The sequence below is a fragment of the Arvicola amphibius genome, chromosome 9, assembly GCF_903992535.2.
Source record: "Arvicola amphibius chromosome 9, mArvAmp1.2, whole genome shotgun sequence".
Lineage (NCBI taxonomy): Eukaryota > Metazoa > Chordata > Mammalia > Rodentia > Cricetidae > Arvicola > Arvicola amphibius.
Window position 1 is genome coordinate 40278488 of NC_052055.2, and position 27143 is coordinate 40305630.

General features: G+C 46.0%; 2 long non-coding RNA genes across 4 annotated transcripts in view; both read right to left on the reverse strand.

Moving 5' to 3' along the window:
- Positions 1 to 7023: 7023 nt before the first annotated feature.
- Positions 7024 to 27143, reverse strand: part of LOC119824066 — a 40603-nt gene continuing 20483 nt past the window's right edge. Inside the window, exons 1-3 of one of the 3 annotated variants that reach the window (XR_005287019.2) lie at positions 10457 to 10609; positions 9532 to 9694; positions 7024 to 8496 (exon numbers count right to left, since the gene is read on the reverse strand). This is a non-coding gene — a long non-coding RNA (uncharacterized LOC119824066). The other 2 variants (XR_005287018.2, XR_006020891.1) reach the window with 2 other exon arrangements.
- LOC119824067 lies at positions 18913 to 20315 on the reverse strand. The gene is made up of 3 exons (XR_005287020.1): positions 20243 to 20315; positions 19465 to 19606; positions 18913 to 19044 (listed from the first exon to the last, which is right to left on the reverse strand). It is a non-coding gene; the product is annotated as an uncharacterized LOC119824067 (long non-coding RNA).

Genomic DNA, 27143 nt, shown 5'->3' on the forward strand with positions numbered 1-27143 from the left:
GGAAGAGAGCTTGTTCTTTGACCTCCACACAGTTGTCCAGATATACAAAATAAATCAGTAAATGTAAAAAATGTTTGGCATTTATCTGTATATATGTTGGAGTGGCATTCGGGATGGCGGATGGCTTTTGGGAGGCTGTTTTCTCCTGCAACCTTGCAGGATCAGAGATTGAAATCAAGATATTAGGCCTTTCTGTGGTGGGCCATCTTGGAGGTCCCATAATTTTTTATTCTTCAGATAAGGCATTTAGCCCTGGCTAGCCGCAACTGTTACTTTTTAGCCATATCCCCAGACTTCCCTTCTTTTGTTTCCTTACTTTTAAAACATTGGAGACAGGGGCTCACTAGGTATGCCTGGGTAGCCTAGAACCCTCCATGAAGGCCATATCAAGAGATAAGCTGGTCTCACTCCCAAGTGCTAAGGGCAAGCACCACCATGGTCTGTTTTTTCTTTCCATAGGGCCTCAGAAAGAGGAGAGGAGGGAGAGAGCCTGGTGGGGAGCAAACCCAGGGCTTCAACTTTCAAGGAAGCACTTCACACACTCATGGCCCCAGATGTTCAAATAGTGCATATCGCCTCCATCCCCTCTAGAAGAAGGCAACCTGAGGGCACAGCAGGTTTGCTCAAGAGTCAGAGGCTTGCTTGTATACTTAGTCTGACCTATGCCAGAAACAGGTGCTGTGTCTGTTGGGTGGGTTGATCTGACACAAGGTTGTCCTTGGTGAATGCCAGCATGTTCAAGCACATCTTACTTTATTTTGTTTGATTGTTTTTAAAGATAGAGTTTTCTGTACTTTTGGAGCCTGTCTGGAACTCGCTCTGTAGACCAGGCTGGCTTCAAACTCAAAGATCTGTGTGTCTCTGTTTCCTGAGTGATGAAATTAAAGACTCGCAAATCCACTGCCCAGCTATGTGTAGACCAGGTTAGCCTCAAGCTCCTGACCCTCCTGCTTCCAACTCCTTCATCAAATCCACCGGACTAGGCCATCACAATCGACCTTTTTCTTTTTTTGAAATTGTCTTGTGAATTTCTCATCCTGCTTCTTATAGCACTTAACTTCCCAGTGTTCAAATCTGCTCTCTGCCCTTGTGACCTCCCACCCAAAACAAAATTGAAAAGAAAACCCAAAAAAATAACAAAATTTTAAAAACAGTAAGACTCTTGTAGAAGCTGCATGTGGTCCACCGAGTCACACTTTCCCCAAGCCCATCTTACATTAAGATAGCGCTTCTCTATATCAAGACTGCAGCATGGTATGAAGAAATAACTCGGGTGCTGAGAACTGCCACAACGCCTGTAAATCCCAGGAGTCAGGATAAGGAGCAGGAGACAGCGGCAAGTTCAAAGTCAGAACTACCAAAGAGCCAATCTCAAATCAAAGAACACTCCAAGTCATCCATGGGCCTGGGAGCTGACCCAGCGTCTCCACTTGGGGCCTTATGAGAGTTTAGTGTCACAGTGAGGAGAACAGACTCTGGCCAAGTTGTTGACTTCCACATGCATCATGGATGTAAGTGTAGGCAGACAATAACACAATAACTAAATAAATGTACTCATTTATAAAAAGCTCTTTATAGGAGAGGATGTCCTATATCAAAGGGGAGAAAATTCTGTCTTTGAGACAGAGTCTCTGTATGCTGCCCTTGGTTGTCTGGGAACCTGCCATGTAGACCAAACTGGCTTCCAAAGAGATCTGCCTGCCTCTACCTCACAAATGATGGGATTAAAGAAGTGTGCCAAGCTGGAGAGATTAGTTAGAGGTTACGAATACTGGCTGCTCTTCAAGAGGTCCCGAGTTCAATTACCAGCACCCACATAGCGACTCACAACGCTCTATAATGAGATCTGGTGCCTTCTTCTGATGTGCAGGTGTACATGCAGACACAGTGTCTACATTAAAAAACAGATGTGTGTAAAAAAGGCCTCTCTTGGGGGGAGGGTAGCATGGTGTAGGGAACCAAAAAGGGTCACCATATCCCAAATTTTAGAAAAATTTATAAAAACTTATTATGTGTAAGTTACTAGGATTGTCAATCCTTCCCTTTGCCTCTTGGCCCTAAATACTCTTGCAAAATAGCAGCTTTTCTTTTTCTATTGTGCTGAGATCTATTAAATTGTTTTAAAGTTCTGAGACAGGGTTTCATGTAGCCTAGACTGTTTACCAATTTGTTGCATAGCTGAAAATGAGTTCTAGCTTTCAATCTGTCTCTACCCTCTGAGGACTGGGGTTTGCAGGCCCATGAGCACTGGGGTGGGGGAGCTGGTTAGGGACGGATTAGTCCATGCTAGGCAAGCAGTCTGTCAGCTTCATCTCCAGTCCTGACCTGGTGTTCGCTGAGACTAAGAAGAGCCTTAAAGAAGTGAAACAAGCCAAGAGGTCTGTCTGTTTCTCTAACAATAGGTAACAGGCATTCCTCCATGGGACCCTGTGGCTGCTGCTGCTTTCCTGTGGGACCCGTGCTTAGCTCCAAATGTCCACACCAGGACCTCTTGCCATGAGGTGCAGTTTCATGCCCATAGGGGTCATTGGCATCAACTGGGGCATCTGGTGCTGCACTGGCCTTTGGAAAATTTGGATATTGGCTATCTAGGTACTGAGTCTGTTTTCCTCAAAAGATTCATTGCCATTTCTACTACTGCAGTAGTAAAATCCAGTCTTGGCAGAGTTGACCTGAACTTGTTTTTCCCCCGTGGGTATAGGACCTGTGTATCTGCAAACAGGAAACCAATGGAAACACCTCCTCTGCAGACATTTCGCCCTCTGCTGGTTCCATGCCAAGCACTGCCAGGAGAACAAATGCCCAGTGCTCTTCTGCCTCACAAGCAAAAGCTCTGGATGCACAGAAGCAGCACTGTCTCCAGCAGGCTCAGATGCTCCGCAGGAGGCCAGCATGCAAAGGCCTGGATTGGAGAGACAGCAGCAGGGCCAGCCATCCTCAATTCCTACAACTCCATCCATTCCCCCTGCTCAACAGACAACTCAGCCCCACCCCCGCAACCTCAGCCCACTTCTCCCACCACCATGCCACCCTACTGTCCCAGGACTCAAACTACTGACCTGTGTCCCAGGGTAAGTCACGTACCAAGTCATCCACCAACCCCACCTCAGTCTGCTCAGCCCTCCCCTTTAGGGACTCCATATGCAGAAGAAATGTAAAAAGAAATAACAGAATAGAGAAGTCTGTTTTTTAAAGGTTTATTATGTTATCTTGCTCAGGTTGGGAGCCAGAGGAATTGTGCTTTAGAGACATGACCTATCCATGACCATCATCCACACACGCTAACCATCATTTTGTTCTCAGTGGATGTTTTTTGTAAGTGTCTTCACCTCTGGGCAAGAGCCGCACACTTGAGAGCACGAAGACATGCTGTGTGTCAGAGAAGATCCCGCTCAGACTAAGTCTATGAGGTCCAGAGAGGGTTCAACCACTGTGTTGCTCTGCTCCCCTTGGCCATCCGGTTTCAGAGTAGCATGTGCCTTTTTCAAACTTGACTTCTGCCAGCCTTTGTACAAGGAAGCACTCACAGGGCAGGTGTTCCTTGAACTGCATGGCTGTGGTCTTATGATCCAGAAGGCAGTGCTGCTGCAGGCAAGGAGACTCCAGAGGTGGTTGGTGGGGAGTTCAAGGCCAAAGGACAGATGCCCAAACCTGCCACAAAAAACACATATGACTCAAAACTATTCTTAATTTCTAATGAATATTTCTGCAGAAATAGCTAAAGCTACCTTTTAAATTCCGTAGAATTGAAGGCAGAGAAAGAACTCTGCAATCTTCCACAATGAGCACAGCTATAAAATTTATATGTTCTGATTTCATGTGGTTCTACAAGACAGTGAACACCATGGAGTACCGTCATGAAAGCAGACACACAGATGAGAGCGAGTACAGAGAAGACTCATCCACTGTAATATTTGGGAATAATTTTTCAATGTCATTTTTTATCATTTCAAGTAAAACTCTTGGTAAACCACACTTCGGGACTGAATTCCTCCATGCCTTAGATTCCCCACATGGCCCAATGCCTCATTCTGGCTTACCTTGTTCAGTCTTCTGCCTCTCCCATGTTCACCTTTTTCCAGGGCTTTTTGCTTTGGTCAGGAGAGTTGAACAAGTCTTCTCTTGACACTGAAAGGCCTGCATGTTGGGAGAGACATAGGAATGACCGTATCTGGGGATAATAGTAAAACACGAGAGTTTCTAATACACCACCACACTGAGTATTTAATAAGACGTAAGAGGTAAGATTCCAAATATAATTTCTTAACTGCATCTAGAGCAGACTCTAAGCTGTTAAGCTGCTTTGACTTGTACTATTCCTTGACTTCCCACAAGGGCAGGTTTTTTTTTTAAACACCATTTCTTTGTTTGAGACAGTTTTCTCTGTGAAACAGTTCTAGCTGTCCAGAACTAGATCTCAAAGACCATGCTCGCCTCAAAAAGAAAAAAATCACTGAGATCTGAATGCCTCTGTCTCCCAAGTGCTGGGATTAAAGGGGTGTGCCACCACCACTCGGCATAATATATGTCTTTGTAGAATAAATATAAAATGCTGGGTGGTGGAGACACACTATTAATCCAAGCACTTGGGAGGCAGAGCAGGCAGATCTCTGTGACTTTAAGGCCAGCCTATTCTACAGAGATTGTTCTGGAACATTAAGGCTACACAGAGAAACCCTATCAAAAATTATAAAGATATCTATATATCTGTATATGTGTGTGTGTGTGTGTGTGTGTGTGTGTATATATATATATATATATATATATATATATATATATATATATATCGTAACCTGAAAATTCATCTATGTCATCCAGGAGGTGGAGTTCCATGGTACACAACTTTAATCCCTTACTCAGTGGTAGGCACATCATGTTGATTTGAGGCCCAGCAGGTATACACAGCAAAGTTTCAGGTCAGCCAGGACTACAGAGCTGATTACCCCCCCCACACACACCCTGCTTTTGAAAAGGCAGGCTTTCTCTATGTATCCCTGGCCTGCCTGGAAATCACTCACAAATTGGTCTACCTTGGCTTTCTGAGTGCAAGGATTAAAGGCCTATGCCAACACTGGCCAAACTTCTCTGAAAGTAGGAAAAGACCCAGGTGGTGGCGCCACCCGCCTTTAATCCCACAATTTGCTAGGCAGATCTGTCAGGTCAAGGCCAGCCTGGTCTACAGAATAGATTCCAGGACAGGCTCCAAAGTAACAGAAATCTTGTTTCAAAAAAAAAATTACTGTAGGGACTGCATAGCTAACTGCAAGCTGTGGTTTGTGTATGCCTCTGCCCACCGAAACCTCTCATATGTGAGCTTAGGCTCAGAGCAAACTTCAAAGAACAATGTCCACCGAAACAATATTGTTCTCACACCACTATAAAGTCAAAAAACATGCCAGAGAGCAGAGCTCTATATAATACTACCGTCAGGGGAGGGCTAAAGAGATGGCTCACTGGTTAAGAGCACTCACTTCTCTTCCAGAAGACCCAGGTTCAATTAAAGCACCCATGTGGCAGCTCACAACTCTGTAACTTCACTTCCTGGGAATCCAACACCCTTACGCAGATTTACATGCATGAAAAACACCAATGCCCATAAAATATTAATTTTATTTTAAGATAACTTTTTATTCAGGTGAACTTTGAATCAAAAAAGCAATGTGGAACTAACCCAAGCACCTCAAAAGAACACCCTGGGCAGAAGGCATTTAAGATCCATTCTTCCCTGTTCAGTATATGCACACCCAAATGATTTCAAGATAAAGACAACTTCCTTTTTGATACAGTCTCTGTAGCTCTGGCTGTCGGGAACTTGCTCTGAACTGGCCTTGAACACAGATCACCTGCCTCTTCCTTGCCACTGCCGGGAATAAAGGAATGAGCCACCACCACCTGGCTCAAAAACAAATGTGAGGCTGGCAGCTGTGGTGCTCCTGTTACTGCCTAGCCCACTGTCCCCGCAAGTGGATTCAATGATTCTCTCTTCTTGCCGGGCAGTGGTGAAACATGCCTTTAATCCCAGCACTTGGGAGGTGGAGGCAGGCAGATCTCTGAGTTCGAGGCCAGCTTGGTCTACAAGAGTTACTTCCAGACAGGGTCCAAAGCTACAAAGAAACCCTGTCTTGAAAAATAAAACAAAACAAACCTGTTTTCTTCCTAACAGAGGGAAAGCCAGATAAAAGTTGAGACCCAGACTGTCTCAAGGAGAATCTGAGCAGGATGCCACAGACAGGAATTGCAAGGGGGTATGGACCACAGCTTACTCTTAAGCTCAGATCTTAACCAACTACTGATCCTCGGGTCATTGACCTTCTGAGAACCTCAGTCTTCTCACCTGTGACAGAATGTGTTGGCTCACAGAACATGGGGAACAAATGTGATACTAAAAAACCCAGGGTTCTAAATACCACCTCTAATGCTTCCTAGCTGTATAATCCACAGCAAGTCAACTCCCAGTGTCTCAGCTTCCACGAAATGAGGACAATAACACTTGTAACCATGAGAAGAGTGCTCCATAAACGTTGGCCATTATTACTGCGTGGAAAGGGGAAGAGACTTCAAATGGAAGGGGTGGTGGGCAACCGGCTACAGTGTCATGGAAGACACGATAAGGTTTTGGAAACTGACACACTTGGTGGCAACCTCTTGTGCTTTCCAGTGGTGAACTTCGGAGGCAATCGAACAGGCTTTTTTAAGCCCTCCCTAATGAAGATGGCTGTGCATAGACAGGCAGACAGGACCGTGAACGCCCCAGCATGGAGTAATAGTCAACTTCTATTTTCCTTTACTTCCCATGTGGAAGCTACAGGCCACACAATCCCTAAAGCACAGGACCATGAAACCAGGAAGACAAAAGTTATCACAGTCTAGAGCCCCGTTTCCATGTCCCTGGAAGGGGAGGTGTTTCCTTTCTACCTTTTCTCATGCACCCTTCAGAATAAAAATGAACCCGAGTGGTCTGTGGTAAGGACTAAGCTCCTTATCTCAGTTTACCAATCCTGCAACTCTCCACCCCAAGGCTTTGCTAAAACGGTGCTGTGGCACACCTCCAAGTGAGGCCTTCAGGGTCCCCTTTCCCGGCAGGGCTGAGTCCTTTCCCTCTTACCTGTTTCCTGCTATGTCTCCATGATGCCAAATTCAACTCCCTCAACCACAACCAGGTGCAAGAAAGTATCACAGCTCAGACAGAAAGGGATCCTGGCAGTTGCAAGCCAAGGAATGGATGGAGAAGTATCCTGGCAGTAGGGGGGCCAGGATATACCCAGCCTCACAGCTTGGGAGAAGAGTATTCCAACAGTTGGGAGCCACGGAATAGCACAGGTCACAGGAAACGTAGCAGCTCACAGCCCTGCTCTAGGAAAAGGCTTCACTGCCAGGGAGAGTCCTCCTGTCCTTGCCTGCAGCAGCAAAGCTCTCAGGACCAGAAGACACAGTGGCCAGGAACACCTGCCGCGTGGAACAATTAGTTGTTCAAACTCAGGTAGAACTCAAGGCTGACAAAGAGGCACAAGCCACTCTGGATCCAGAAGACCCAGGGGTGCAAAGCAACCACAGTTGAGACCTCCTCTGGATGCTTTAATGTATCAGTCTCTGCTGGATCTGCTCTGAAACACGGCAGGTCCTCAGTATCTCATCAAGCCTGCTGCTCTTGGCCAGAAGAACCTTACAGAAAACACCAACGGAGGCCAAAGTGATCCCCAGCTTGTGTGCATGATGGCCATGGAGAGGAACCATCTCTGACACAATTCCTCTGGTTCCGACCTGAGCAAATTAAACATAATAAGCCCTAAAAAAGAAAATAAGAAGAAGAAAAAAAGATGCTCCTCTATTTTCTTCATTTTTTTTTTTTTTTTTTTTTTACATTTTGATGCTCCATGGGGAGGCCCTGCCAGTGAGGGCTGAGCACTCTGAGGTAGAGTTGATGGATCACATGGCCTGCTACATTACCCTAGGACACAAGGCCAGTAGTGTGAGTCCTGAGGTGTCTGTGAGGTGGCTGGCTGTTGATCAGTGGGGGTGGTTGGAATAGCAGGAGTTGGGGGCGGCAGGTCCTGCTGCTGTTTGCCACATCAGTCCCTTCCATGCTGGCCATCTTCATACACCGCAATGAAATGCTAGGAGCCGCTGCTGCACCTGTGGCTATTGAAGTTTTTGATTGAAGATGATAGCACCAGGCAATCCTTCCCCTGGCAGTGCTTGGCATGGTACCAGCAGAGGGCAAAATGCTGCCTGCAGATGAGGTGTCCACTATTGGGTTCCTGTTTGCAGCCTTTGGTGTCCTGCATCGTCTTCATCTTCGGGCACGAACACTTGGTGTTGAGGCAGGCCTTTATGAGAACCTGTTTGCAGCGTGGATGCTCAGGAGTGAGAGTCAACTGGGCTCTGTGGGGCTGCTGCGTGCTGGTTGTTGCCCTCATCATCCAAGCCAAGGCCTAGTTTCTCCATTTTGTGGTTGTGGCTTTTAGTGTTATAACAGGTGATTCACAGGTCATAATCCTGGAGGGGAAAACAAGATGAAGGTCAACTCTGCAACACTGAAGAAATTCCAAAAGCATTTTACATATTTTGCCTGGGCTAGAAAAATCCTTTTGCAAAAAGACAAAGCATTCTCTTCAGCCCTGTCACTTCCCACAAAGGCAGGCGTTTTTAACATGTCTTTTTTTCGGGGAAAGGGTTTCTGTGTAACTAAACTAGGCTGTCCTCTAATGGCTGCTGTAGACCAGGCTGGCCTTGAAATCACTGAGATCTGCCTGCCTCTGCCTCCCGAGTGCTGAGATGAAATCCATGCACCATCAACAGCCATTTTCTTTTAAGAGAAGGTTGCCAGTGGCTGCACCTGCCTTTAATCCCTGCACTCAGGAAGCCAAGGTAGGCTGATGTCTGAGTTCAAGACCAACCTGGTCTACAGAGTGAGGTACAGGTGAGCTGGTGATACACAGAAGGTCTGCCTTTAAAAAGAGTGGGATAATCTAATTGTGTAGTCCTGACTGGTTTGCATATGCTTCTGCCTACCAAAGACCTCTCATATAAACAGAGCAAACTTCAAAATACAAAATCCATTGAATAAACATTGTTTTCACACCACTATAAAGTCAAAACTTGATGTCAGGAATCAGGGGTCTATACAATAATGTGGTAGAGGAAAGGCTGGAGAGACGGCTCAGTGGTTAAGAGCACTGGCTGCTCTTCCAGAAAATCCAGGGTCAATTCCAGCACCACATGGTCATTCAGCAGTTATCTCCAGATTCAGGGGACAGGACAGACTCACAGACGTACAGTAGGAAAAATAGAAATGCACATAAAATAAATATTAAAACAGTAATATGGAATTTAAATTTCATTTTAATCAGCTGAACATTAAATTTAAAAAATGTGGAACTACCACAAGCACTCAGAAGAACTTCCTGGGCAGAAGGCATTTGAGATCCATTCTTCCCTGTTCAGTATATACACACCCAAATGATTTTAATTCAACAACTTTCTTTATGAGACAGAGTCTCTCTGTGTAGCCCTTGCTGTCCTGGAACTTACTCTGGCCTGGAGCACATTAGAGATCCACCTGTCTCTGCCTCCTGAGTGCTGGGATTAAAGGTGAGAACCACCACCACCTGGCTCAAAGACAAACTTCACGCTGTCAGCTGTGGTACTCTTGTTATTGTCCGGTACAAGTATATTCAATAGACCTATTTTCTTCCTAAAAGAGGGGGAAAGAAAGTCAGACATAAACTGAGACCCAGACTGCCTCAAGGATTTGAGTCAGATGTGAAAAGCAGCGAGACCACAGAAACACACGACTCACCACCACCTCTCGTGTTCTTAGCTGCACAACCACAGTGAGTCACCTCCACTGTCTCAGCTGCCACAACACAAGGATGATATCACTCTAAAGTACGTTGGGAAGAAGGAATGACAAAAGCAAATCACTCAGAAGAGTGGTACATAAATGCTGGCCGTTATTACTGCTTAGAGAGAGACAGAGACTTCAAATGCAAGGTGTGGTGGATAACCAGGTGCCCTGCCACACGAAAAACAGACAAGGCTTTGGAAACTGACATGCTTGTTGGCAACCTCTTGATCTTCCCTCCCAGCTTTTTCAATTTCCTGGGGAATACTGGGAGAAAGGCACGGGAAAGCCCCAGTGTGGAGACTAATCAACGTTATTTCCCTTTACTTCCTGCAGAGAAGTAAAAGGCTGCACAGTCCCTAAAGCGCAGGACCGAGAAACCAAGAGGACAGAGAACCGGAGGCACCGTTAGAGTCGCTTTCCCATGTCCCTGGATGGTGTTTCCTTCCTCCTTCTTCCAAAGACCTGAGGCCACAGAATAGAAACGAACCTCGGTGGTCTCTGGTTGTGACTGAGCTCCTTTCCTCAGTTTACCAATCCTGCAACTCTCCACCCGCAAGGCATCACTGGAATGGTGCTGCAGTGCACTGAGTGAGGCCCCTTCCCTCTCACCTCAGCTGTCTGCGATCTCCATGCCAGATTCAATATCCTCAACCATCACCAGGTGCTGCAAAGCATCACAGCCCAGGTTGAAAGGGATCCTGGCAGTTGGAGCCAAGGCATCCTGAGTGCTCCAGCTGGGATGGAAAAGTATTCTGGCATTCGGGGGCCAGGACACCGAGGGCTACAGCTCAGGTGGAAGAGTATTCAGGTAGTCGGGAGCAGGGAGTACCACAGGTCACAGTAAGCTTAGCAGCAAACAGGCCTGCTCTAGGGAAATGTTTCCCCGATGTAACAGCTCTGCTCCAGCAGGAGAGGCTTCCCCAGCAAAGTTCTTACACTTTGGGTCCAGTGCTCCTGAGTTTAACTGCTCTGCTCTCTGCTCTGCTCTCTGCTCTGCTCTCTGCTCTGCTCTCTGCTCTGCTCTCTGCTCTGCTCTCTGCTCTGCTCTCTGCTCTGCTCTCTGCTCTGCTCTCTGCTCTGCTCTCTGCTCTGCTCTCTGCTCTGCTCTGCTCTGCTCGGGGAAGGTTTCCCAGCTAATGTGTTACAGTCCTGCTCCAGTCCTCTGTCTCTGGCTCCTGTCCTCTGGAGAAAGAAGGTCTTCACCCAAACCTCCTTCAAGAGATTTACTGGGAGGGAAGAATCCAGGAGAGCTGCTGCCCCTGCCAGGGTGAAAGAAGAGCAGCTGAAAAACGCAACAGGCACAGGGCTTATATAGGGTTTCCCTGGGGTGGAGTTTTTCCAGGGAGAAGGTTTTCAGGCTGGGAATTGGTCAGATTTCAATCCCTTCAGCTTGGGTTGGCTAGATTTCTCATCAGGGATTGGTTTGTTTCCCTGCACAGGGATTGGGTGGTTTTCTGCTTAGCTGGTCAGGAGCACATTGGCTCTGGTTACAGGGCCAAAGTGTGTTTCCTTCACTGGACCTTTTGAACTTTTGGCTCTGATGTTAAGGCCATGGCATATTTCTTTCACTGACTCTGATTCTAGAGCCAATGTGTGTTTCTTTGGCACTGGTTTCAGAGTCAGGGTACGTTTATTTTGTTCTGGATAAAGGGCAAAAGTATTTCCTTTCCTGGCCCAAGACTCTGAGAGAGGATTTCTTTCACTGGTTCAGGTCTCTGAGTCAGGGTATGTTTCTTTTACTTGCTCTGGTTTCAGGGACAGAGTGGTTTTCTTTTGCTGGTCCTTTAACCCCACAATATTACCCTCTCCTCTCACCGAGACTGTGCTCACTGACCACTGCACCTGAACTGCAGACCAATCAAACCCTAGGAAATAGGAAAACCCAGTTCATGCTTGCCCAAGCCCTCCCTCCATTAAGGAGGCACTTAGTAGGGAGGCTTATGGGAATTGTAGTTTTCTTTGGCGTTCACGAGAAGTGGCATTGTCTTATTAAAGCATAAAACTCCTGGAAGGTGCTTCTCTCATCATCCTGGCATGTCAACTTTAAACCCTCCCCCGCACCCAGGATGGATGTGTCCAGGCACCACGCAAACCTGTGCACCCTCCCCAGGTAGGAAGCCAACGTGCCCTTCTACTTGGATTCTTCGAAGATATGCCTAGTCCCTTTGTCAACTCAGGCAGAGACTGGAATGTTCTTAATCCCTATGTATGCTCTAATGTTCTGCTTGCTCAGAATTCTCAGAATCGGCCTGGTGAGATGGTTTAGCATGGAGAGGCCCTTGGCACCTGAACTACCTGAGCTCAAATCTCAATCCCAGATGCAAACACGGAAGAAGAGAACCGACTCCATGAGTTTGCCATGACCTCCTCATGCACACCCCCACACATTAAACAAACGCACACACGCTAAATAAATGTCATAAAAAAGGCATTGACGGGGGAAATGGTTCAGTGGTTCGTGGCTGTTTTTCAGAGGACCCGGGTTTGATTCCCAGCACCCATAGCCCAACTCACATATGTCAGTGACTCCAGCTGTAGTGGCTCCTTCTCTCTCTTCTGACCTCTGAGGACATGAGACACTAACTTTGAAGCCCAGATGCAGGGAGGGTAAGAGGAGAGGGTGAGTGTAACATGTATATATGACCAGCCATGGTGACACAAGCCTTTAATCCCTACATTTGGGAGGCAGAGTCAGGCAGATCTCTGTGATTTCAAGGTAAGCCTGGTCTACAGAGAGAGTTCCAGGATAGCCAAGGATACCATGAGAAACCCTGTCTTGCAAAAAACCAAAAGCAAACACCTATATGTAGGAGCCAGCCATGATAAGCTAAATATGAACAGATCACCCAAAGGAAGTTCTTAATTCTAAACCATTATCCCCTGCCAGAGTAGGACTCAGCCATTGATAAGTTTAATGGAGGCCTGAGTCTCAGTAGTTTACCCTGAAGCCATACCTGGTTGCAGGACGGACCACGAACTGAGATTACCTGAGCACCACCCAGGAACAGACCATCCAAAGGAAATGCCTAGTGTTCCAACTGTTGTAGCTAGGATCATCTGCCAGCACACTCACCAGGACACCCCTAGACAAATGTCAGCCAACCATAAGTCTTGAACCTCAGAAGCCCCTCACCTCCACCCTTACCACTATAAAAACACAACTCTAACTGAAGTCGAGACTCTCATTTTATCCCAATACACTGGCCATTTCATTAGATGCTAAAAAAGCATTTGAAAAAATTCAAAACCCTTTTATGATAAAGATCTTAGAGAGGTTAGGGATACAAAGATTATATCTAATTATAATAAAAGCAATCTACAGCAAGCTGGCAGCTAACATCAAATTAATTTGAGAGAAACTTAAAGCCATGCCACTAAAATCAGGAACAAGACAAGGCTGTCCACTCTCTCCATATCTCTTCAGTATAGTGCTTGAAGTTCTAGCAATAGCAATAAGACGACATAAGGAAATAAATGGGATTAGAATTGGAAAGGAAGGAGTAAACTTTCGTTATTTACATATGATATGATAGTATACATAAGTGACAACCAAAACTCTACCAAAGAACTCCTACAGCTGATAAATACCTTCAGTGATGTGGCAGGATACAATATCAACTCAAAAAACAATCAGTAGCCCTCCTATACACAAAGGATAAAGAAGCAAAGAGGGAAATCAGAGAAACATCACTTTTCGCAATAGCCACAAATATCATAAAGTTTCTTGAGGTAACTCTAACCAAGGAAGTAAAAGATCTATTTGACAAGAAGTTTAACGCTTTGAAGAAAAAATGGAAAAGGGAACCAGAAAATGGAAGGATTTCCTATGCTCTTGGATTGGTAGGTTCAACATAGTAAAAATGGCAATTCTACCAAAGGCAATCTAGAGATTCAATGCAATCCCCATCAAAATCCCATCAAAATTCTTCACAGACCTTGAGAGAACAATAATCAACTTTATATGGAAAAAAAACCCCAGGATACCCACAATGATCCTATACAATAAAGGAACTTCTGGGGCCATAAACAAAAGACATTGAACCTATAATTTGTGATCCTAGAGAAGCTAAATAAGAAGGTGAACCCAATGAAAAACATATATAGATCCTCCTGGAAAATAGAAGCAGACAAGATTGCTGGGAAAAAGCTGGGAGCGTGGGGCTAGGAGTGGGGAGGATCGAAAGGGAAAGGGGGAGAGAGAAGGGAGAAGGGGAGGATTGGGGAGAACTTGGGGGGAGTGGGATGGTTGAGATGGATGAAGGGCAGATATGGGAGCAGGGAAGAAGCTATCTTAATTAAGGGAGCATTTTAGGGTTGGCAAGAGACTTGACACTTAGAGGGGTTGCCAGGTGTCCAAGGGGATGTCCCCAGCTAGCCCCTTCACTATCTATTAAGTCTGGAGATCTTAAACCATTATATGATGTTTTACCTGGGGATACTGACCCCTCATCCCCCCAAATGCTTACTCCTAAAGCCAAAGGAGCTCTAAAATTGCTCATGCAAAGTACAGAACAGGTACATTTACAAAGGGTAGATAATGATAAGTACAGGACAGGTGCATTTACAAAGGGTAGATTATGATAAGCACAGGACAGGTACATTTACATGGGTAGGATATGATAAGTACAGGACAGGTGCATTTACAAAGGGTAGATTAAGATAAGAAGAGAACAGGTGCATTTATAAAGGGTAGATTATCATAAGCCCATAAAATTATTAGTGTGAACCTCTCATTTTGCACCAACTGGAGTTTTGTGGCAAATGGGTCCCATCATGTGGGTACACATGCCGGCCTCTCCTTCCAGAGTGGTAACTCCGTATTATGATTCATTATTACAACTATTATGGAAAGATAGATGAGCATTCAAACTTTTGGCAAGCAACCTGATAGAATGGTTGTTCCATATGATAAAGATCAGTTGACACGTTTATGTAGTTTTGAGACGAGCAGGCTTGCTTTTCGTCCTGCCTGGCTCCCACTCGGCTGGCTTTACACCTGAAATAACAACACACAAACTGTATTCATTTAAACACTGCCTGGCCCATTAGCTCTAGCCTCTTACGGGCTAACTCTCACATCTTGTTTAACCCATAATTAATAATCTGTATAGCACCACAAGGTGGTTGCTTATCGGGAAAGATTCAGCATGTCTGACCTGGTGGCTGACTTCATGGCGACTGTCCCAGAGAGGAGAGGCATGGCGATTTGACTAACTTCCCTTCTTCCCAGCATTCTGTTCTGTCTACTCCACCTATCTAAATCCTGCCCTATCAAAAAGCCAAGGCAGTTTCTTCTTAACCAATGAGAGTCCTCCATCACATTTACAACAATAGAATGATGATTGGACCCTGTTCTTACTATCCTCAAAAGCTCAGATTGATAGCCATTATCCCCAACATGCTTTATTTAGTTTGTTTAAAAACCATCCCATTATTTCCCTCGTGTGGCGCGTTCTGTCCCTCTTGCTGGAGTGCGCACTGTATTCACGGACGGCTCCTGTAAAGGATATTCAGTGGTGGGATCGAAGGACAGATGTTTCGACATCAGTGGGAGATGTTTCTGTTCGAGCGGCAGAATCGCTTGTTTTCTAGCATTGCAAATATATAATGAAGAACCTATTAATCTGTATACAGATAGTATTTCTCTTTCTCAAATTATTGCTCCTTTAGAAACCGCATCCTGTGTTCCTCCCACTTCCCGCATTCAACAGCAGCTATGCTGTTTACAATATTTGTTATGGCGTAGGCATGATCCTATCTTTGTGAGCCACGTTAGAGGACATACCTTGCTTCCTGGACGATTGGATGAGGGTAATCATCTTGCAGATCGACATACCACGATACTCTTTAGTAGTCCTGAGGAAAAGACTCTGAAACTTCATAAAGAATTATCATTAAATGCTTCTTCTTTGCAGCATCATATTGGATGCTCTAAGGACACCACCTTGAAAATTACCTCTCAATGCCCAGACTGTGGCCCGTATCATAATACACCACACCTTGGAGTTAATCCTCGGGGGCTAAAGCCTAATAACATTTGGCAGACGGATGTCACTCACCTTCCCTCTGCTGGCTCATTGAGATATATGCATGTTTCTCTAGATACTTATTCTAAAGCAGTTTTGCTACCTTAAATACTGGGGAATGCATTAAGGATGTTTTGGCCCATTGTTTAGCAACTTTTGTATATATGGGGATCCCCGATATATATACAACAGATAATGGACCAGCTTGTACTAGTGTCAGATTTCAAACGTTTTGTTAAGACTCTGACATCATACACAAAACTAGGATTCCCTATAATCCTGCAGGACAAGCTATTGTGGAACAGGCAAATATGACTCTAAAACAATATTTTGAAAATATAAAAAGAGGGGAATATATATCCTCACCTACAACTGAATTGGCCTCTATTTTATTTATTCTAAAAATTTTAACAGTTGATAGCCAAGGACTCTCAGCAATGGAATGGCACTGGCAGCAAAAATCACAATCATTAGGCCTGGTGCAATGGAAAGATCTAATCACAGGCCAATGGAAGGAGCCAACTTTCTTGTTGGCCAGGATGAGGGGAGCCGTGTGTGTTTTCCCTCCAGGATCAGACAAACCCTTTTGAATAACAGAGAGGTGTATCCATCCAATAAAGCCATGACACTTTGGGTATTCTTCATGATGATCATTTGCCTACCCACTCCCAGATGGACCAAGCAGATGGTATGGAACCTGGTAAGGAACCTGCCCATACAGATGCCGGTTGAATAAGGCTAGCCCATTATTTCCATCCTTTTATGCCACCAACTTTTTTTTACCACAGGAACTGCCTCTGGTAATGTGAATCATTGTGTAGTGCTTAGCCATGCATCCATAGCTGATTTTCCTAATAATGCCATGTACAGTAAAATCGTGGGATTGAAGGAGATGCGGTACCCCATTATTTTAATTTAAAAGAAGCATTGCTTTGGGGCGAGTGCATCACACAAAATCTGGATTTGCTTAGAGTAGTAATGATATGCAGTGGTACGGTCACCAACCTGCAGAAAGGAATTCTCATCCTTCTAATGCTACAGAAAGGTCTTGCTTTTAATGCTACTGCAAAATATAATCAAAATGATATATTTGAAACATCCGTAAAGGTCAATTATACTGCTGGTCATAATTTCACCATTCAATCTCAGGCCTGCGTATTAGCTCCCCTTTTCTTCATTTTATGGAATAGTACTTTTGGGGAGAAGGAGTCTCTTAATTGTTCTTCCAGAAACTGCAGTCTTAGCAACTGCTGGGATGAATCAGCAGCAGCGCTTTTGGTTCGAGTATTGGCGTTGATTCTGTTGCCAGTAGAGGACGATCGATCCCGGACAGAAAGCACCTTCTATCGAGAGCAACAGGACTTGGGGATAACTGCCGCCGTGGTGGCCATTATCGCCACATCCGCCAGAGCTGCCACTGTTGCTGGACGCGCCATGTCTCAGACGTCAGTGGTTGCTGAGACTGTGGATAAGTTGGTGAGCCAAGTTAGCGAGGCGCTACAATCTCAAAATGTTCTTAATGCTCATACAAAGCTAGGCATGCTGAATTTCAATCAGCAAGCTGCCGTACTGCAGGAACAAATTGACGCCCTTTGGTTGACACAACAAATGTCTTGTTTTTATAGTGTTTGTGTTACACCTTCTATTGTACAGAATGCTTCTACCATGGTATTGCAACTTAATTGACTACTCAACTGTCACATCCAATTTATGACTTGAACCATACTAGAGTCCCTCTTGTATCTGCAGAAGAATGGCGGAATACTATGGCGCAGATAGGGGGTTGGGTACAGCGATGGTCGGGAACTCTCTCCTTAGCTATATTTGGTCTTTTGGGCTTGGGCCTTTGTTTTTGGATACTATGCAAATTCATGTGGTCCACTCAGACCCAGAAGATGGTCACCCAGCAGGTGTCACTTGGTCTATCCTCTGGTAATCCCGAAGTATCTCAAGTCCGGCTACAAATGCTCCAGAAACGCTAAATATTTTCCCATGACGGGCAACTTCCACAGGTAGAGGCCTGCCTAAGACAGGGAAGAGGCCTCTCAATGATGGGTAAGGGTCTCCTATCCTAAGACAGGAAGTCTTCATTTTATTTTATAGTTCTGGGGAGATGTTGGGATCTCTTAGTCTGGCCTCTACCCTACTCCTCTCCCACTGGTGACCTTTTGCTCTTTTGTACCAAGCTTCTGAAAACAACCCTAGTTCTGTAATGATTGGGCTGTGGGCTGCGTTCCTGCTGCCCGGCTCCCGGCCGCCTGGCTAGCTTATACCCCGAAATAACAACACGCCAATTGTATTCTTTTAAACACTGCCTGGCCTATTAGTTTCAGCCTCTTCCTCACATCTTGATTAACCCATATCTAATACTCTGTGTAGCACCACGAAGTGGTGTCTTACCGAGAAGGATTCAGCATGTCTGACCTGGTGGCTGGCTTCATGGTGACTGGCCCAGAGAGGAGAGGCAGGGCAATTGTCTGAGCCATCTACCTCACTTCCTTCTTCCTGTTCTGTCTACTCCACCCTCCTAAGCCAAGGCAGTTTCTTAATTAACCAATGAGAGTCCTCCATCATAGTTCCATGTTTTGAGTTGTTTACCCAGGCCAAACTTCCTGGGAACGTGTTGCCCCTGCCCTGACCTCCTGGTCCTATGATGAGACTACCATGTGGCTGGGCCTGCTTCCTGTAATGGGTCGGGTATAAAAACTTCCCCATGCTCTAATAAAGGGCTTCGGGTTCTGGCTTCATTCAGTCGGTGTGACGTTTCATGAATCCTGACTTCCTTCTCTTGGGTTTGGTTCCAGGCCATGCAGGCGTGGCAGTCAGTGATGCCTTTAGCCATGTGTAGCCCACAGATGAGCTTTGTCATTCAACCCCATCCTTTACTGCATGGAGGAGCAATCTGTCTGTCAGGTGCACCTGACAACACTTTAGACAATTAGCACAGCCAGACAAGCAAGAAGACAGCTGAGCTGAGTGTCCTAGCTCGATGGTCAACAAGGACTGGCCCCTGTGACCAATGGTACCTGGGTATAAAGTAGATGTGAGAGTGCTGGCCTCACCTCTGGACCCTATGTCCTAGGCTAGGGAAGCCCTACTCACTTCCAAAGAGGAGCAAAGTTCCAGCATTCCAAAGTGATGCCCATTTTCCTCCAGCCGAAGGTCACTTTCCTGTCAGGAGAAAAGTACAGTTTTGATTAAACTCCCTACAGTGAGGCTCCTTCACAAACATAGTAAGCAGAGCCGCACCCAGTGTGACTGTGTCTTTTCCGATGGGCAGAATCCAGGATAAATGAAGGCGGCAAACACAATCACAGGGGGCAGAGGGAGATGAAGGAGAAGCAGCTCCCTTGTCTTCATGTGGAAAACATTTCACTAGGACCAGAAGCCTGAAGGAATGGGGGAGATTAATGAGTTCTGCTCAGGCACTTCCCTGCAGACTGGTCCACAGGGGTCTGTACATTCACGGGCAACTTGGACATGGTATTGGCTCAACTTTCCCTCTGACAACGATGCTTTGAAAGTCCAGCCCTGGCCATTTTCCCTTGACAAAATGGTGTCCTGGGGAGAAACCTATTGTAAATGCCTTACCTCCTCTCCTGCTGGACAGAGACCCTTTATGCTGGGTAGGTGGGCACCCTGCCATCTGGAATTCCTCCAATGCTCCTGCTTCTGAGTCTCAGGCCACACTTGCAATCTCCACGCGGTGTCTCCTGATGTACAGAGCTCATCACTTTAAACAGGAAGGACACGTGAGAGGGGCTCTGAGGAAAATCTGAAACATGCAGCACTCAGTCTCCACTCTCCTTACCCACTGAGCATCTCTCTCCCCATGGCTCCTCCCCTCTGTCTCTTCCACCCCATCCACACTCCTTCTCTGCAAACTCTTTCCTGCTGCCTCTGCAGCCTCTGTCTCTCATCCTCTGGTTCTATTTCCAGCTCAACTATGTCACTTTAGTTAGAAGCAGGGAGAACTGTGGGACTGGAGATTCTGATGTCAGACTTGTAAATTTACACATCCACACAGGGAAACAAGTTAATGGGACAATTGCAAAAGACAGACGACAGTTTCAAATATAAAAAATTGATGAAAAAAATGATGGCATAACTATCTGAAGATATGGGGAAAGAGCACATGCTCAGCAGCAAGAGTCAAATTGTGACATTTTCCAGAATTGATATGTGTCTTAATATGGCTGTTTTATGTGTGACACGCAAGTCCCAAATGTCAAAGAGAACTGTATTCTCTCATATGGAAAATCTGGAGGTCTGTAGCGCCGGAAAATGAATGACAGAACACTGAGGACATGGAGTAGGACAGTGGTCCCCCAGGGATGGTCCACAATGTCCTGGGGAGGGGAATGATCACCTCTACCCGCACGGAGAGTCCAGCATGTGCTGCAGAGTCCAAGTTGTTCAGTATCGGCAGCTCTGGGATCCTCACTAGACAGCAAGGATGAAGAAGGTTCAATAGCCAAAATACCAACCCAAACCAAGTAAAGAAATCACAGGGGCATCCATGAGCAAGTCCAGCCGTGGAAGCTAGCAGCCAAGGAGCCTCTATCTGTGTTGGATGAGTAGGACTGGAAGGTCCTATCTAGAATTTGTGGCTTCATGTGCTGCCTCTATCACTGGTGTCCTTAGAGTGAAAGCTCTAACTTCAAAATCCCAAGACAGGAGCCCAGTGCCTCAGTGACAAACCTTGAGTCCTCAGCCTTGTTCTCATGGCCCACATGGATAGAACTCAGTCACGCCAGGAAACCGATCTGGACTCTGCTGATTGGTCAGGATGAAGTCATATGACTTGTGCCGCGACTTCACTGGAGATTCTGTAAAAACACGGTTGGTGCATAGACTTTAATACTCTGTGCCTAGACCCCAAGGATGTGTCAGCAATGGTACATGTCCCCAGGCCACTGACTTATGTCCACAGAAGAACTCCTGATGGCACTCCTTACCTCCAGGTGTCTGTTCATGCTGGACATAGACTTCTATTCTGAAGGTTAGATGTGGACCTTGCCCCCTGTTCCTAGTCCATCATGGATGAAAGTACCTTCAGTTCAGTCCTGTCAAGATAAAAAAAAGCACAGAACTGGTACGATCCTGCATCAGATGTTTGGAGGAACTTACCATTGACGCCATACAGCTGTTGAACCAGGCATGGCAGTGTGCATCTGTAATGCAGCACTCACGAGGCAGGGCTACATGGTAGATCTCTATGCGTTTGAGATCTGTGTGCTCTGCATAGATAGTCTCAGGACAGCCAGGACTATATAGTGAGATCCAGTCTGAAAACAGAAAATATAAAATGTGGATTCAGGAAATTCCTCTACCTCATTTCCAGAATTCAACAGAACCCTCAACCATTTCACAGCCCTGGCTTCACCAATAAGCAACAGAAACAAGACCTGACCACAGCTGATGCCCACACACTGAAAGTTGCTCTCACCCCGTATGCATCTGCTTTTTGTTCTGTGTATGTGAGACTCACCAGTTCGTCAGGCTTATAGAAAGTACCTGACCGCACAAGCTGGCTACTGTCCTGCTGGGGTGAAGATCAGGCCAAATCTTCAATATGCACCAGTGTTAGCTAAAAGGTCAGATGGTCAGCATGGAAGCCGGATGCCAAGTACAACAGAGAAGATGGTTCCTCCCTTGCCACACCTCCGCAGTCTCTCAGCCTCCCATTGCTCTTCAGTCAAGTGAGTCAATGGGAACTTTCCCTCTGTGTTAGGGGTGCTGGCAGAGGCCACCTCATGGGATCCATTTCTTCACGACATCAGGACCAGGCTTCAGAAACTCCTCTTCTACCACAAACAGATACTTACTGTACTCAATCTTACCTTCAGGTGGTGATGGGCACAGATTGGGCCCTGGATTACCCGTTGAGTTCGGTTCCCCTTGGCAACTCAGCGAGCTGCTCCCTTCCTGGAAGGTGTCCTGGAAAACAGTTCAGACCCCACACTCACCAGTCTGCACACTGCACCGCTGGCTGTCATCAGGAGCTCCACGATGACCAAGGTTTCCTTGTGCACATGCCCCTGTGGTGGGCATTGGTCATAGAGAAGTCCCCTGGCTGCTGGCCTTGTGAAGGCAGAACTCAAAATTGGGCCTGGCATGACGTACTTACATTCCCACGTTGGAGCAGAGCAATGGTAATTTGATGTCTAATTTAACTTATAAATCCCTCTGCAAGAAGGAAAAATGATGCCAGATTCGTGGATCAGGCGATGGGAGGCAACATGGAAAACATGGATGAAGGAGCCTGTGAGGACAAAGACACAGATCCCATCAGACATGGCCATGTCAGACAGTGCCAAGGGAGGACTCCAATTATGATGGAGCAGCCTTCTGTCCTGAGAAACCCTTCATCAGTAGCCCCAGTCGGGAAGGCCTTTCCAAGACCGCCTCACACATTTCTACCTTGACACATGCCAAAACCTTCAGAGCAGAGACTTTTGCCCTCATGGCTGGCAAGAAACCAGAGTTCCCACTCTGCACTGCGGGAGACACTTGTTCCTGGTCTTATTTCTTCAAGATCCCTGAGCAGCAAAACCTTCTTTCTCCTGAATCATTTAGAGGTCAGCTCCTCAGGACAGACACTGGCCCTCTCTCTATGGGTCCTCTCATTTCCCCTTTCTCCTCAGCACCTTGCTTTCCCCGGTCCTCCCCCATTTCTCCCTCCCCCACTGCTATTACAGTTCCTGCAGTTCTTCCTAAGACAGACAGAAATCAGTTTGGCAGGGATGGAGAGATCACAGAGGACTGAGCCTGAGACCTCTGTGAAATCTGTCCTGTCGAGAGAGGCCGGCTACTAGATGCTGGGGAAGCCTGGTCCCACAGGATCCATGACACAAGGGAGGGCGTCCTTCAGTGTTGGTGTTGCATGTGAGTTCGCAGGGATGCCCAACTATACTGCAGGGCAGCAGTGAGGTGGAACTGAGAATCTATAACGGGAAGATGGACACCAGAACCTGTAGTCCTGACATACCATCACACAGGACACAGCATTCTTACCTGATCCTTCCAGTTACATCCCAAGATAGTATTTCAAATAGGTCATCTCATTTTCCCTCAATAAAAACCGAGGGAATAATCAAAGTCCCTCTCCAGTGACTTTGACAGACAGCAGTTTCTCAGCACTGAGACAGATGGGAATCCACTGACCAATAGGCCTCCCTTTGCTCCTGCCACACCCTAGCTCAGTACGAAAGATCAGAATGACATTTCCAAGGCAACAGCCTACATGTGTGCCTTGACACACACTGAACCATAGAGGAGGCCCTGTCATGATCATTGCTGGCTGTTCCTAGACATCCCTATATGCTCTTCAGGGGAGGTTTCTCCCTGCTCTAGCTTCTCCAGAGACCCTGTAACAGGAGAGTACACCCATCTCTTTCATGTCATTTGTTGATAGAAGTTCCTCAGGACAGACTGTATTCCTTACTCTACATCACCTCTCATTTCCCCTTTTCCTGTCTCGATCCTGTTTCCCAATTCGTCCCCTTTATCTCCTTTCACCCATCTCCCTCCTCCAGAGACTTACACAGGTCTCGCTGTCCTTTCCAGAAGACAGTCAGAGAACAAGTTGGAGAGGTTAGAGTCATCAAGATGAGAGCAGCCCAGATTGGTATAAAGGCATGCCTGGTTGTAGAGTCAGCTGTTTTACATGCAGTGTGAGTGGCCTCACAAGCACAACCAAAGCTAGGGAGGTAGAGGGTCATTGGGAAGCTGTGCCCTATGACCACCTCTTTGTACAACAGCAGTGCTGGAGCTGGAAGAAGCTGAAGGAGATGCAGACTCGCAGCTGATTCCCAGTAGATGGAGGATGGATGCAGGAGTCTTGGCCTGGGTTGGAGGGACTGGCACTCTGGAGGTCTGTCCTGGCCCCCTTCATTGGCAGTCACTCCTCCCCAGGGCTGGAATTCTATTAGACCATCTCAATTTCCACACTTCAATGCAGAAAGAAACATGAAAGTACCCGTTAGCGACTGTGACAGAGGAATGTTTGGTGACTGGTTCCCCGACCAACTCCTCAATTTTGAAACTTTGTCCCCTTCATCCAAAATCCCCTCCCTTCCTTCCCACCCAGTGGTCAATATGGTACGCTATCTGCTTCTGGCGCAGCATTCCGTGTATTTACATGAACAGGAAGCTGTGAAACTGTGTCATCTAATGTACTAGACATCTTAATTTCTGTGCCTTGTATGTGGGTTCAACTTGTCATTTAGAAATGACATTGAAACAATATTGTGAAAATACAAGGGAGGAATTCTGGGTGACCAAACCACTGCACTCCACGTAGATCTCCACTGTCCTCTTTTTCCTGTGATGCCCCTGACACAAGGATTCAGGACTCACCGGGGTGTGGGCAGGTGACGGCAGCAGCAGCTGCAGCAGCAGCACAGGGCTCTCAGTGCCTGGGAAATTCGCTTCCTCACCAGTTTCCAGCCTCGGATTGGCCTGGATCCAGATGTTGTGGGTGCCACCTGGGACTGGTCACTGGGGATGCTTTCCTCCGTGGATGGTTCCTCTGTGAAGCCCATGTTCACAAACCCAGTGAAAGTTCCATCCAGAGTAGATTCTGGGTAGCAGAGATTGTCAGGCAGACAGTCAACAGAATTCCTGTTGTCTGCAGTGTTCTCTGGAGTAGAGTTGATGACATCAGCCATAAAGGCATCTTTTTCTGGGACTGTGTTACCTGCACACGGCATCACCTCCAGGCTGCAGGATCTTTTGGGTGTGGTACAGCTTCTGCACCTCTTGACCCTTTCTTCCAAACCCTCTTTGTGTTGCTGGGTGTTCCCAGCAGGAAGAGCTGGTTCACTAGCTCTCCTCTTCAAGGCGACAGGGAGGCTAAGGGGAGCTGCATGGGTCACATTTAACCAGGTCTTATTTTGCATATGGCTATCTCCACAGCTCAGGTTGTATTTGATGATATTCATGGTGGCTATTAAATTATTTGGCTGCCTGTGCTTTAGGGAAGAAACAATCTCTTCACAGGTATAGCCGATAGTACACATAGCCTCCACGACCCTGGGAAGGAGTTCCTTAGTGGCAGGTGGTACATGCTCTTGAATGGGGCCCAGCCATGGTCGTTCCACAAGCTGGCATATTGTTATTCTGTACCAGGTGGGGACCATGAGTAATCTCGCAATTATAATATGGCAGGGTTTTGATAAATGGTAAGGAATGGGACACATCGTGGTGGTGATGAGCCTGTGCATAGCTTCCATGGTGGTTTCTACGTATGGAAAATGCCCTGTGACCAGGGTGTATAGGACGATGCCCAGGCTCCACATATCACCTGCCAGTCCATCGTACGGTTTCCTTGCCAAGATCTCTGGGGCCCAATAGAGCAAGGAGCCACAGATCTCCTCCAACATCTGCCCCTCTGTGGTTTCAATTGCCATACCAAAGTCACAAAGCTTTGCATTGCCTGCTGCATCGAGTAGGATGTTTTCTAATTTAATGTCTCGATGTGCGATGCGTCTTTGGTGGAGGAAGTGCACTGCTGATGCAACCTGCCGGAAAATCGCTCTGGCCTCCTCCTCCTCTAGACAGCCCAGTGTCCTGAGGCAGCTCTCCAGATCTTCTCCTGCCACGTACTCCATGATCACGTACGTGGTTGTCAGCGTGTCGATCATGTGAAAAAATCGAACAATGTTCCTGTGTTCTAAAGACTGAAGGATGTTTACTTCAGTGCTGATGTCAGTCACACTGTTGGTGTTTTTCTCAAGCACCTTGACAGCCACTCGTGTTTGAGTGGGCAGGTGGCAGGCCAGCTTCACCTCCCCGAATGCACCACAGCCTAGGGATAGTAGGATCTTGAAATCCTTTTCAAGAGTGTCCTCTTCCATGTTGCTGGCCATGGTGTTGTGATGAGTTTCAACCACTTTATCTTGTGGTAAATTTCAGAATCACACAATTCTAAAGAAAGAAATCAATGCAGTTTTAGGCCGGAAGTTTATAGCGTTCAGTTCTCTATCGTGTAATCTAGATATCCCCAACGACCTAACGATGCTCTTCAAAACTATAAACATACGAGGAACCCAAACCCACTGCAGTAGATGAAGAGTCATAGGAAAGTTCAGAGTAGGAATCAGTGAAGTGGGCATGGGAGGAAAAACCCTGAGATCCCTGAAGTGAAGAGCGAGTTATTTTCAAAACTGTGTCACATGCAAACCCCTCCTAAACACTGATCAGGAGTGAGAAGATTCAAATTACTTTATAGAAAATCGATGTTGTAACTTACAGAACTTCTGTTCAGAGGGTCTTTCAGGGATGGTACAGTTTTATACATCAGGATTTTAGAACATATGAAAGGCATTCCTAGACATGTGTGAATATTGAATTATATAAAATAAAAACACAAACCCATGCATCATAAGCAACAAGTTTGACTGGCAATGAAAACAGCTCCAAATAAGGCAGAGACCAATCTCATGAATTCCCTGAATCATTCAAAACTTTCCAGAAGAATGAAGACCAGGATTATAGAATATAATTCAAGAAAGAGAAAGCAAAGGACGACATGGAACTCATCCCTGTGCCAATGTTACCCTGATCCTACAATCAAATAAACTCAATGAATAGAGCAAGTGTAGGCTCCTTTCCATGATGAATATAGATGTGAAATCTTTAATGAGAGTCCTTGATACTGCACATCCATCTCAGCAATACACTAAGGGTCAGAATGGCCTCACCCAGGAGCTGAAGTAACATTTGTAACAAACTAACTGATCAACAGCACAGCATAGACGGAGACTGTGAGGTCCACACTCAGCACAGTGCCTGGTGAACGGTTGTGTTATAAGGAAAGAGCTAACACTAGATATGGTTTTCCCTGAAACAAAGCTGGTTCACAAACAGAAGTAGGATCTACTTTGTCTCCTCTGTCCCTTCTGGGTCATGAGGAAGGTAGGGGCTGAGCTATTGTAAAGTCATAGTATATGTCATAAAGATGTAGCAGGGGCACTGAAACAGTGCAGGGAAATACGATCAAAGTACAGTACAGGCATTTAAGGAATCTGTATCATGCAATTGCTTCTCTGTAATGACTATAAATTATATGTGTATTAGTGAAACATATATAATACTTATTATATAATTGTAACTATTATAAGTATATAATAAAATAGATTCTTAAAATAAACTAGTATACTTCTACATTATAATACTATAATTGGCATATATTATTATATATCCAGTGTTTCAAATTATTACAATATATAGCATATATCACACATAATATATTCTATACTATATAT